Here is an 11,758-nt window from a genome sequence, read left to right on the forward strand (position 1 = left end):
CTCTTCTTATATTTATTGTCTGTTTACTTGCACTGCTGTAACTGGAGCCACGTTGTCTCGTCTCTTTATATACTGTACTGTACTGTATGTAGCGGAGATGACAATAAAGTTTACTTTGACTTCAGCAGCGAGCAGGCGCACCGAGGGCTCTCGCGCTCACTTTTCGCGTATAGAATTTCGAAAAAGCATCAGTGCAAATTATAAGTCTGTATCATGATGTCTGGTCTTTTCGTGTTTGTTGGTTTGTTTTTATTTTGTTTTTATTTTGTTTTATTTTGCGAGCTGGTAGATGCTGCTCCAGCCAGAGAATCCCCCGCAGCCCCGCCCTCTCCCAGCTCCCAGCAATTGGGCGATAGAAAACCAATCGGTGCCTATGCCATTCCCACTATGCATGACGTCGGGGCAGCATGAGTATGAGGATTTTTTTTTTTTTTTTTTTTTTTTTTGCCGATGCCCGTGATGCCTCCCCCCACCACGATGACGCCCCGGGCAACTGCCCGTGTCGCCCATATCAAAAACCGCTACTGCCCACCCAGGCAATGCAGTGATTAAGTTCGCAGATGATACCACCATGGTGGGGCTCATCTCTGGAGGCGATGAGACAACATACAGCGCTGAGGTTCAGAGGCTGTCGGATTAGTGGGCAGACAACAACCTGGACCTCAATACAACCAAGACAAAAGAACTGGTAGTCGACTTCAGAAGGAGGAAATCTGAGCTGCAGCCTGTCAGCATCAATACGGGAGTGTGTGAAAGTGTGGAGCTCAAATACCTCAGCGGTTTTAAAGAAGGCCAACAGCTGCTCCACTTTCTGAGAATCCTCAGAAAAATGGAGCTGAAGAAGGAGCTGCTGATTGTCTTCTGCTCCATTGAAAGTGTGCTGACATACTGCATCTGTGTATGGTTCTCCAGCTGCACCATGGCACACAAAAAGGAACTTCAGTCATCAATATGGCCCAAAAAATCACTGGACATCCTCTTCCCTCCCTGAAGGACCTGTACAGCACTTGCTGTCTCAAGAGGACACGCAGTGTAAATGCTGTTAAAATGTTCTGTGTAATTTTCATGATGTAGATGACTGATTTATAATAAGTTACATAATTTCATGAATATATAGTTTGTGTTGAAATGTCTTTATTTGAAATGTACATGTGTAAAGTGTAAGAGCTAGTGTCTCGTGAGAATACCCTTAACGAGAGTACACGAGACTTTGCATGGACTGCGAGGGAGCAGATGTCTCTCATGAAGCGATTTTAAGCTAAAAGTTTGCTAAAAGGAAAGGCAATACAAGGACTTAAGGACCTCTTTTCAGGACAAGCAGCCAACGAGGTATTTGTCATTTGAGAAATGTTTTTTATTTGTGTTTGGACTTAATATGTGTACTGTAAAGTTGCTAATTGGTTTGTACTGTTCGCTCGTGACCAGTTCTCATGGCGTAATGGCGTATCGGCGTACTGGTGATGGTGAAGCTGAGGAGTGAAGCCCCAAGTAATAAACGCCCGTTTCAAAGAACCGACCTGTGTCTGTGTTGTCGTGAAGAGAGCTACAGTGAGAACTCGCCTGCTCAACACGGGTAGGAGAGGACAGGATCGCCGCGGATGACGAAACGACGCGGATCCGGTGCATCACGTCAGATAAGCAGAGTGCATAACGCATATCGGCACAGCGTTGACAAGCAACGGTGGTTAGACTGAGTTAAAGTGCTAATTTTCACGTTTAAAATCAGGAGAAGCTCTACCACAAAAGTGAAGTTAAGGTGGTGTGAGAAGTGGTTAAATGTGGAAATTGCAACTAAGAGACTCATCTGTTATCCTTGCTTGCTTAATGTAGAGATTAATCCAATGTGTTTGCATTTATAGTTGGTGTACATCATAAGGTTTAAAGAATGAACAAGTAAATATTTAACAAGCTCACAGGTTATGAGTAATTTTGAGTTTACAAAATTTGCTGAGTTTTAAAGGGCACCTTATGTGAATTTTAAAGGGGTACTATACTGATGTGAAAACTTGAAAACCTTTAGTAATGTAAATGATAAGGATTTAAGGTCTTTCTAAGTACATTTACACTGTTATTGTATATTTGTGATAAGGTAATTTTGTTGTTCTTATCTGTTCAGTATTGAAGTCAACAGTGTGTTGGAAGACTCGTACATAAATTTATGAACCTTACTGTATATTCAAATTAAGTCTATTGCAACTTTCACTTTTACATAGTCCAGAAGAAATCTAGTTGAAGTTTAATAGCTGCACAATCACACTGCTATAATCTCAACATGTCTAACATAAGCAGAGAGACCTGCCATAAAGATGCTGAACAATCCGCTCAAGCTGAAGCTACTGGCACTGAATCTGCAGCAGAACTAGAGGGGCTTCGAAGAAGTGAGAGGGCACGTACCCTAACAGAAAGGGGAAGAGCATACCAAGATGAGAGACTGAAGCACATTCAACGCAAATACAAAATCATCTATGAGAAGTGGAGGTGTCATGCACGAATAGGCAAAGAGTTATTAAGTGGTGATGCTTCTAAGGATGAGTTAACTGAGCTTATTGAGAACATCAAAAGTACCTGTTCTGATGTAAAGGTAGTTTATGAGGAGCTGCGTCAAGCGCAAACCCCTGAACCAGACCTGCGGCGCAGGGTTGATACATGTATGTCATTCTCAGAATTTATTATTCAAAGAGCAGAGAGACAGCTTAAAGGTCATGAAGCAGATAAAGATGAAGAGTCTTGGCCTGATGCTGGATCTGTTCTAGGCTCAACAGGTTCTGTTTCTAGACCACTGTCTCGTCAAGGATGTAGTTCTACCCACTCTAGTAGCCACTCTGTCAAAAGAATAGAGGCTGTAGCTGAAGCTGCTGCAACTCAGGAAGTCTTGGCAGTGTTGGAGGAGCAAGAAAAGGAAGAAACAGAACTTCAAATGTTAGAGGCTGAGAACCTAGCCAGACAGCAAGCAATCCAAGATAAACGTAGAAAACTTGCACGCCTAGAAGAAGTAAAGAAGCTAAATGCTGCTAGAGCTCGAGTGAGGGTCTATGATGAAGCTGAAGAAAACATAGAAGCAACTGATTTGTTGTATGGTAGTGAAGTACTGCCAGAGCTTAGAGTCACTGACTCCACAGTACTTCCAGTCACAACCCATTCTCTCAATGCATCAAGTCCCCCATTCATTCCTCAATCCCTAGCAGTCACAAGTCAAGCTCCTTGTCCACAACAGCTACCTCAGTCTCCTCCAGCCTCAGTGTTGAGGCCTCAAGAGCGGAATAGCTTAGATCTGGTCAATGTACTAGTAGAAGCTATGAGTGCAAACCGGCTCCCAACACCAGAGTCTGCGGTGTTTACAGGAGATCCCTTGAAGTTCAAAGACTGGCAACTGTCCTTTGAAACATTAATAGAAAGGAAGAACATCCCAAAGAATGAAAAATTATATTACCTAAGAAAGTACTTAGGTGGCACAGCAAAGAAGGCCGTGGAAGGATTTCTTCTATTGGGCACAGAAGCAGCATATGACTCAGCCTGGAAGCTTTTAGAGAAACGTTTCGGAGACCCATTCCTAATTGGGAAGTCACTCAGAGACAAGCTGCATGCATGGCCAAAGATAGGTTCTAAGGATGCTTGCGAGCTAAGAGAATTTGCAGACTTTCTCAAGAGCTGTGAGGCTGCCATGTCTCATGTCAAGATGCTGGAGGTCTTGAATGACTGCGTTGAGAGTCAGAGGATTCTGCTGAAATTGCCAGATTGGTTGGTTTCCAGCTGGAATCGCAAAGTGATGGAAGTCAGACAAGTAAAAGCTGAGTACCCACCATTCAAGGTGTTTGTTGACTTCCTATCAAAGGAAGCAGATCTTGCTTGCGATCCAATTTCCTCAATACAAGCACTTAAGAGTGTTGAAAGCGAGAAACCAAGGCATCTACGAAGCCAAATAGTTCAAGCAAAGACTCTGACCACAAGTACAACACAGAGCAGTATTACATCATGTGTTTTCTGCAAAAGGACAGGACACATCCTAGACAAATGCCGAAGTTTCACAGAAAAGACAGTTCAGGATCGTGTTAAGTTTGTACACACAGAGAAGCTTTGCTTTGGATGTTTGAAGACCGGTCATCACTCAAGAAAATGTGATAACAAAAGCACGTGTGAGAAATGCCAAAAGAGACACCCAACATGTTTGCATGACGATAAGTTTAAGGAACGTCAAAGGCCAATCCACCTAAATGGAAGTGAAATTTCAAAGGACAAGGCAGACACCACAGAAAGGACCGCAACAGCCACTTCCAACAGAGTTATTCAAGAGGGTCTAAGCACACGAACATCTTCTATCTTGCCAGTCTGGGTGTCATCTATTAAGCAGCCAGAACAAGAACTGCTAGTTTATGCACTCTTAGACACACAGAGCGATACCACCTTCATACTAGATGAAGTAGCTCAAGGCCTGAACACAAACAGAGAGAATGTCAGTCTGCGACTGTCCACAATGTCTGCCAAGTCGACAGTTATTCCATGTCAGAAACTGACAGGTCTACAAGTGAGAGGATACAACTCAGAGAAAAGGATCCCACTACCACCTGTTTTCACAAGAGAATTTATCCCAGTAAACAGGCTGCACATTCCAACCTCTGAAACAGCTCTAAAATGGCCACATCTAGAGCAACTGTCAGAAAAGATTCCACCACAGTTGGATTGCGAAGTAGGCCTTCTTATAGGCTACAACTGTCAACGAGCCCTCCTCCCAAGAGAGATCCTGTCTGGTGACGAAAATCATCCATATGCGCAGCGGACTGATCTGGGCTGGAGCATTGTTGGTTGCTCACATTCAGCAAGCGACAACAGCGATCCAATAGGATTCAGTCATAGAATCATAGTACGGCAAGTGACACCGACTGTGCATCCATCAGTTCAGCTAAAGAAGGAAGTGCACTTTGCGTGCAGGACTCAAGTCAAAGAGATCAACCCACTTGACATAATTAAGACTTTTGAATCAGATTTCACAGATCACTCGACAGATGATGATCCAGTTTCTCAAGAGGACCTCCTCTTTCTGTCTAAAGTGAAAGCTGGAATAAGACAGAAGGAAGATGGCCACTATGAACTTCTGCTTCCTTTCAAGACAGACAAACCTAATCTTCCAGAAAATAAACAGTGTGCAGTTCACAGGCTCAGCTCATTAGAGCGTCAACTGAGGAGAAATGAACAATATTACAAGGACTATGTCAACTTCATGAATGAAATCATAAGTAGAAGAGATGCTGAGAAGGTGCCACAGTCTGAATTAGACAACCAGCCAGCATGGTACATACCACACCATGGTGTCTACCATCCCCACAAGCCCGGGAAGATCCGTGTGGTTTTCGATTGTTCGGCACGCTACCAAGAAACTTCTCTAAATGACCATCTCTTGACAGGTCCAGACCTGACTAACACATTAGTTGGTGTGTTGTGTCGATTTAGAAAGGGTCCTATAGCCATAATGTGTGACATCGAAAAAATGTTTCACCAGTTCCACGTTGCAAGGGAATATCAAGACTATCTCAGGTTCCTCTGGTGGGATGGAGGTGATTTGGATTCTGAACCCTCGGTGTACAGGATGAAGGTACACCTCTTTGTGGCAGCTTCATCCCCCGGTTGCTCCAACTTTGGACTGAAATACCTAGCTTCACAAGGCCAAGGCAAGTTCAGCAAAGAAGCCATCAAGTTCATCCAAAGAAGCTTCTATGTAGATGATGGCCTGACAAGTGTAAGGTCGACTGCTGAAGCTATACGCCTGGTAAAGGAATCAAGAGCTCTGTGCAAAACAGGAAATCTACGGCTACATAAGTTTGTATCCAACGATGAGTGTGTGATTGCAACAATTCCACCACAAGAATGTGTTCAGACCAAAGATCTAAACATGGCTCTAGGAGAACTTCATATCGAGCGAGCACTTGGAGTTCAGTGGTGTGTTGAGGCGGATGAATTTCAGTTCAGGGTGGTGGTAAAAGAAAACCCACTGACAAGGAGAGGGGTTCTCTCAACTGTTGCCTCAGTCTATGATCCACTAGGTTTCGTGGCTCCATTCCTACTTGTCGGCAAACAGATTCTTCAAACGCTGTGTAGAGACAAGGTAAGCTGGGAAGAACCTCTCCCCGAGCACATCCAGCCACAATGGGAGTCATGGCTCAAAGATCTACCTCATTTGGCAGTTCTAAAGATTCCAAGAAGCTACCTTCCATCAAACTTTGGTGAAGTCTCACTATATGAGCTTCACAACTTTTCTGATGCAAGCTTCAAAGGGTATGGTGCATGCTCATACCTTAGAGCAGTGAGTGAAACAGGACAGATAAGTTGTTCACTTGTCTTGGGGAAAGCAAGAGTAGCCCCTACCAAACTAACAACCATCCCAAGGCTTGAGTTATCTTCAGCTGTGACCTCAGTCCGCATTGGTGATATCATTAGAGGCGAGCTGGAGATTGAAAATGTGCAAGAGTATTACTGGACTAACTCAAAGGTGGTCCTTGGCTATGTGAACAATGATGCTAAAAGGTTCCAAACATTCGTGGCCAACCGCATCCAGCGAATAAGATCTAGCACAAAACCTGAACAATGGCGACATGTCAACTCTGAAGACAACCCAGCTGATGGAGCCTCAAGAGGATTGACTGCAGTTCAAATTAAAGAATCTAACTGGCTGAAAGGACCCAACTTCCTTTGGCAGCAAAATCTCCCACATGAAGTGGGAATGGTGGGAGAAGTTGAGGCTACTGATCCTGAACTTCGGAGAGCACATGTTCATGCAGTTAAAGCAAGAGAACAGAATCCAATGGTAAACCGTTTAACTAAATTTTCTGACTGGTCCAGAGTGGTGAGAGCCATTGCCAGGCTCAAGAGATTTGTCAGAGAGTTTAAGGGATTTCAGTCGAGAACTAATGAGTCGACTAATCTTGAAGAACAAAGAGAAGCAGAGATGTTCATCATCAAACTTGTACAAGAAGACACGTTTGCTGAAGACATAAAGAAAATAAGAGGCAAGAAGGAACACACTTTGAGCAGGCACAACAGGCTACGCCAGCTAAATGCTTTCCTGGACGAAACCAATGTTCTTAGGGTGGAGGACGGCTGTCTCAGTCAGCCTTACACCATGATGTAAAGCATCCTGCGATTCTTCCGAAAAAATCTCATGTGTCAGCTCTGCTGGTCAAACATCATCATGAGCGCATACACCATCAAGGAAGGGGCATGACCATGAATGAATTGCGCGCAAACGGAATATGGGTCCTAGGATGTGGAAGTGTGGTCTCCTCACACATTTACAAGTGTGTAAAATGTAGACGATACAGAAGAACAACTGAGGTTCAACAAATGGCAAATCTACCAGGAGAGAGAATTGAGACATCTCCCCCCTTTACTTATTGTGGGCTTGATTGTTTTGGTCCCTTTATTGTGAAGGAAGGAAGAAGAGAGTTGAAACGATACAGATTGTTATTCACCTGCCTATGTTCTAGAGGAGTTCACATAGAAACCCTTGACGATTTGACAACAGATGCATTCATGAATGCACTTCGATCATTCATAGCTATTCGAGGACCCGTGCGCCAGCTAAGATGTGATAGAGGGACAAACTTTGTTGGTGCTAGAAAGGAGCTTTCTGAATTGCTTGAAGGAATGGATCAAGACCGTACAAGGGCGCTTGGTTGTGAATTTGTGCTGAATGTCCCATCAGCTAGTCATATGGGAGGAGTTTGGGAACGCCAGATTCGAACAATCCGAAGCATCCTGATAGCTATGCTCGACAAGTCCGCCAGCAGATTTGACACCACAACTCTAAGAACGTTTCTGTATGAAACAATGACCATAATCAACAGCAGGCCACTAAGTGTCGAGCATCTTCACGATCCTACTGGTCCAGAACCCCTCACTCCCAACCACATTCTAACCATGAAATCATCTGTAATTCTGCCACCCCCTGGACAATTCTGCAAAGAAGACCTCTATCTGCACAAAAGGTGGAGAAGAGTGCAGTTTTTGGCCAATGAATTTTGGCAACGATGGAAACGAGAATACCTGCTAAACCTCCAACAACGACAGAAATGGCAGAAGGTGTCACGAAACTTGCAAGCGGATGACATTGTAATATTAAAGGATGACAGTGCACCAAGAAACCAGTGGAAGCTTGCAAAGGTTGTGGAAGCCCTGCCCAGCGCAGATGGCAAGGTGCGAAAGCTAAAGCTTCTGCTCAGTGACACTACCTTTGATAAGGGAAAGCCAATCACTAAATCAGTTTACCTTGAGAGGCCTGTTCACAAAGTAGTTACATTACTTGAGGCCACCTAAAACACACGTAAAGCTAAATGACCTACACTTAAATGTACACTCACACATCACTTCCTTATAATTTTCATTGAGGAAAATCTCTCATTTTAAGTCAATGAGTGATTTTGGTGGGAGTGTAAATGCTGTTAAAATGTTCTGTGTAATTTTCATGATGTAGATGACTGATTTATAATAAGTTACATAATTTCATGAATATATAGTTTGTGTTGAAATGTCTTTATTTGAAATGTACATGTGTAAAGTGTAAGAGCTAGTGTCTCGTGAGAATACCCTTAACGAGAGTACACGAGACTTTGCATGGACTGCGAGGGAGCAGATGTCTCTCATGAAGCGATTTTAAGCTAAAAGTTTGCTAAAAGGAAAGGCAATACAAGGACTTAAGGACCTCTTTTCAGGACAAGCAGCCAACGAGGTATTTGTCATTTGAGAAATGTTTTTTATTTGTGTTTGGACTTAATATGTGTACTGTAAAGTTGCTAATTGGTTTGTACTGTTCGCTCGTGACCAGTTCTCATGGCGTACTGGCGTAATGGCGTATCGGCGTACTGGTGATGGTGAAGCTGAGGAGAGAAGCCCCAAGTAATAAACGCCCGTTTCAAAGAACCGACCTGTGTCTGTGTTGTCGTGAAGAGAGCTACACGCAGCATCCTACGGGACTGGACACACCTGGGACACCGGGTGTTTAAGCTGCTGATGTCTGGCAGGAGATTCAGCTACTGATGTTGGGGACAAACAGACTTAAGCACAGCTTTTACAACAGGGTAATAGCCAGGGCCGTGCAGAGACGTTTAAAGGGGTGGGTGCTCAAAGTTAAAAAGGGGCACATTGAACCAGGCTGAATAACAACAACACACGTTCATCAAGAATCTAATATGGGCAACAAGGCAAAGCAAACGTAGCCTATGTTTTACCTGATGGGTACAACATTGCGGTTGAGGGGTTGCTGCTGCTCCTGCTGCTGATAGTGCTGGAGGGCAGGGCTGTATTGATCTGAGAATGTAGACATTAAAAAGTCCATAGGAGAGATGGTAGCTGATTAAACAAGTGTCATGAGATAATAACAAAATGCAAAGATTGGTGACAGCGCTTGGAACCATAAGGCAACAAAAAACTGAGAAATAATTTAGGCTCTGCCTGTGAATCACTCTTTGCTTCTCTTCTTCCTTCCATCCCATCATTTCATATATCACTCTCCACTTGCTGTCTATCTGAGAACAAGGCACAACTTGCTATTGCAATAAACTATAATTTAATTATCCACACCTAACAACTCTTGCACTTAATCTATAATAAAATGACGACAGAAAAATGTTATAGCACTGCCTTTAGTAGCCTCACACAGCTCCTACTGTTTCCTCCTCATGTCCTTACCAGGCATGTCTGGACAATGTTATATCATGAGTAATAATTTTAAAAAAAATCCATATACATAAAACACACACATGCATGCAGACATAGTGACATTTTAGACCTTCCTCTGAATATTGTATATACTATGGGCATCACGGTGCTGATCCAGAATCCTTACATTATTATTTATTACTAGAGCTACAATAATAATGCAATGAGGAGGGGGAAGTAATAAATATGAAATAATGTATTTATGATGATTCCATTTGTTTCACTATCCACTCTGTGCAGGGGCAAAGCTTATGACATTTTTAAACTGTAGAGATACAATGATTTTACTGCTGTAAAAACCAAATTTTGTCTTATTTAAAATATAAATCTACTATAATCTGCTTCTTAATGTATGTTCTTTAAAATACAGTGTGTTTTTTTAATATATTATAATTATAATAATGCATAATTATGTGGACATGCATATTAGATCGTTTTTTAGTGAAATATAATCCCTCCAGAAAGGCAGGAAAAGCCCGGAAACTTACTTTAAAACTAAATATGTTCCCTAAAACGGTGACAGAGCTACAGACCCATGACAGCCTTACACAGTAGCCAGCAGCTATGACCAGCACTACCTGTGCAGTTAATAAAAGGACAGGTAATGTTTATCACGCTGTTGTACACACAGCACGCTCGTTTCAGTTCGTCAGTTGCAACAAGACAGCTTACCAACGTGTACGTAATAAGCTAATACTGTGTGCTATACACTACAGTGTACGCTGTACACCTACTTACTGGTTTTGTCGCATCAGTCTGTGTCTCTGAGTTAATTTGTGTTTCTCCTACAGCTCGCAAAAAATGCATGTGCTCTTTGTGAGCTCGTTCCCGGCTCGTAACCAGCGCGTTCTGCCGTCAAGGGCGATCATTGGTTAAATGTGATCATGTGACTGATGCAAGCCAGATCCTTTTATTTAGCAAAACTGTGATTAATAGTTAAATATTATTGTTGAGGGGCACAGACAGGACTCCGCACGCCCACACACATAAAAAAAGAATAATAATTTTTTTTTTAAAAAGTTGCCTCAACAAAAGGGCACTTTAGGCACCCAACAGGAAAGGGGCGGGTGCTCAAGCCTCCCCCCCCCCCCCCCCCCCCCCCCCGCACGTGCCTGGTAATAGCCATAATCAGTGCGAACAATAGAAGTAGTAGAGCAGGGAATCCAGGAGGCAGTTCAGACTTTCCAACCACAGAAACACCAGAGTGCGTAACAGCCATCGGGTGCCTCCTAGCTCTTCTTGGGTCCTTCGTTTAATTACAGGTAGTGTGCAAGCAGTAGACAGTTTGTAGGCATAAAGCACAGCAAAAATATCACCAGCACAGTGAAAGTCATTGTCACTGCTCTTCTTCTCCTATGTGATGTTTCTGGAACATCATGTTGGTCTCTGCTCAATGACCTGATTACTTTGGTGTAAGATACCACTGTGACGAGCAGAGGCAGGAAGAAGAGGAGGCAGCAGAGAGTGATGAAGTAGGTATTTTGCCAGATAATATTTTCTGTGGCGTGGACATTATGGCAGGTGGTGATGTTCAACTCACTAATGTTATAAGTCTGGACAGAAGTAACGAGAGGCAATGAACCAGCGAAAGATAACACCCACATGGTTATACAGGTTAGAACTGCAGTCTGTGAGCTCCTCCAAGCAATAGAGTCCACGGGATAAACAACAACAAAAAGACGGTCCACACTGATGCAAGCTATGAGAAAAACAGAACAATACATATTCCAGCAAAAGGCAGCAGTAACTACACTGCACATGGACGGGCAGGGCTGGACTGGGACAAAAAATCGTCCCGGGCATTTTGACTAGAGATTGGCCCACCAGGTATTATAGGAAAAACCATAAAGCCTTTGAATGAAAACAAACGCTGTTGTCACAGTGATCGTGGCTCAAAGAGTTGGCAGTTCCTCTTGTAACCGGAAGGTTGCCAGTTCGAGCCCTGGCTCGGACAGTCTTGGTCGTTGTGTCCTTGGGCAAGACACTTTTCACCTACCTCTACAATACTAATGATAGTAGGCTCTCCCAGAATCAGCTAGCTAGCAGATACAGT

At 43.3% G+C, this 11,758-nt stretch overlaps 1 pseudogene; it reads right to left on the reverse strand.

Annotated features, from left to right (window-relative positions):
• Positions 1–10,833: 10,833 nt before the first annotated feature.
• On the reverse strand, positions 10,834–11,465 carry LOC148102232 (proteinase-activated receptor 1 pseudogene; annotated as a pseudogene).
• Between the last annotated feature and the right edge of the window lie 293 nt (positions 11,466–11,758).

The sequence above is a fragment of the Neolamprologus brichardi genome, chromosome 7 (assembly GCF_056152115.1).
Source record: "Neolamprologus brichardi isolate AB-2024 chromosome 7, ASM5615211v1, whole genome shotgun sequence".
NCBI classification, from domain to species: domain Eukaryota; kingdom Metazoa; phylum Chordata; class Actinopteri; order Cichliformes; family Cichlidae; genus Neolamprologus; species Neolamprologus brichardi.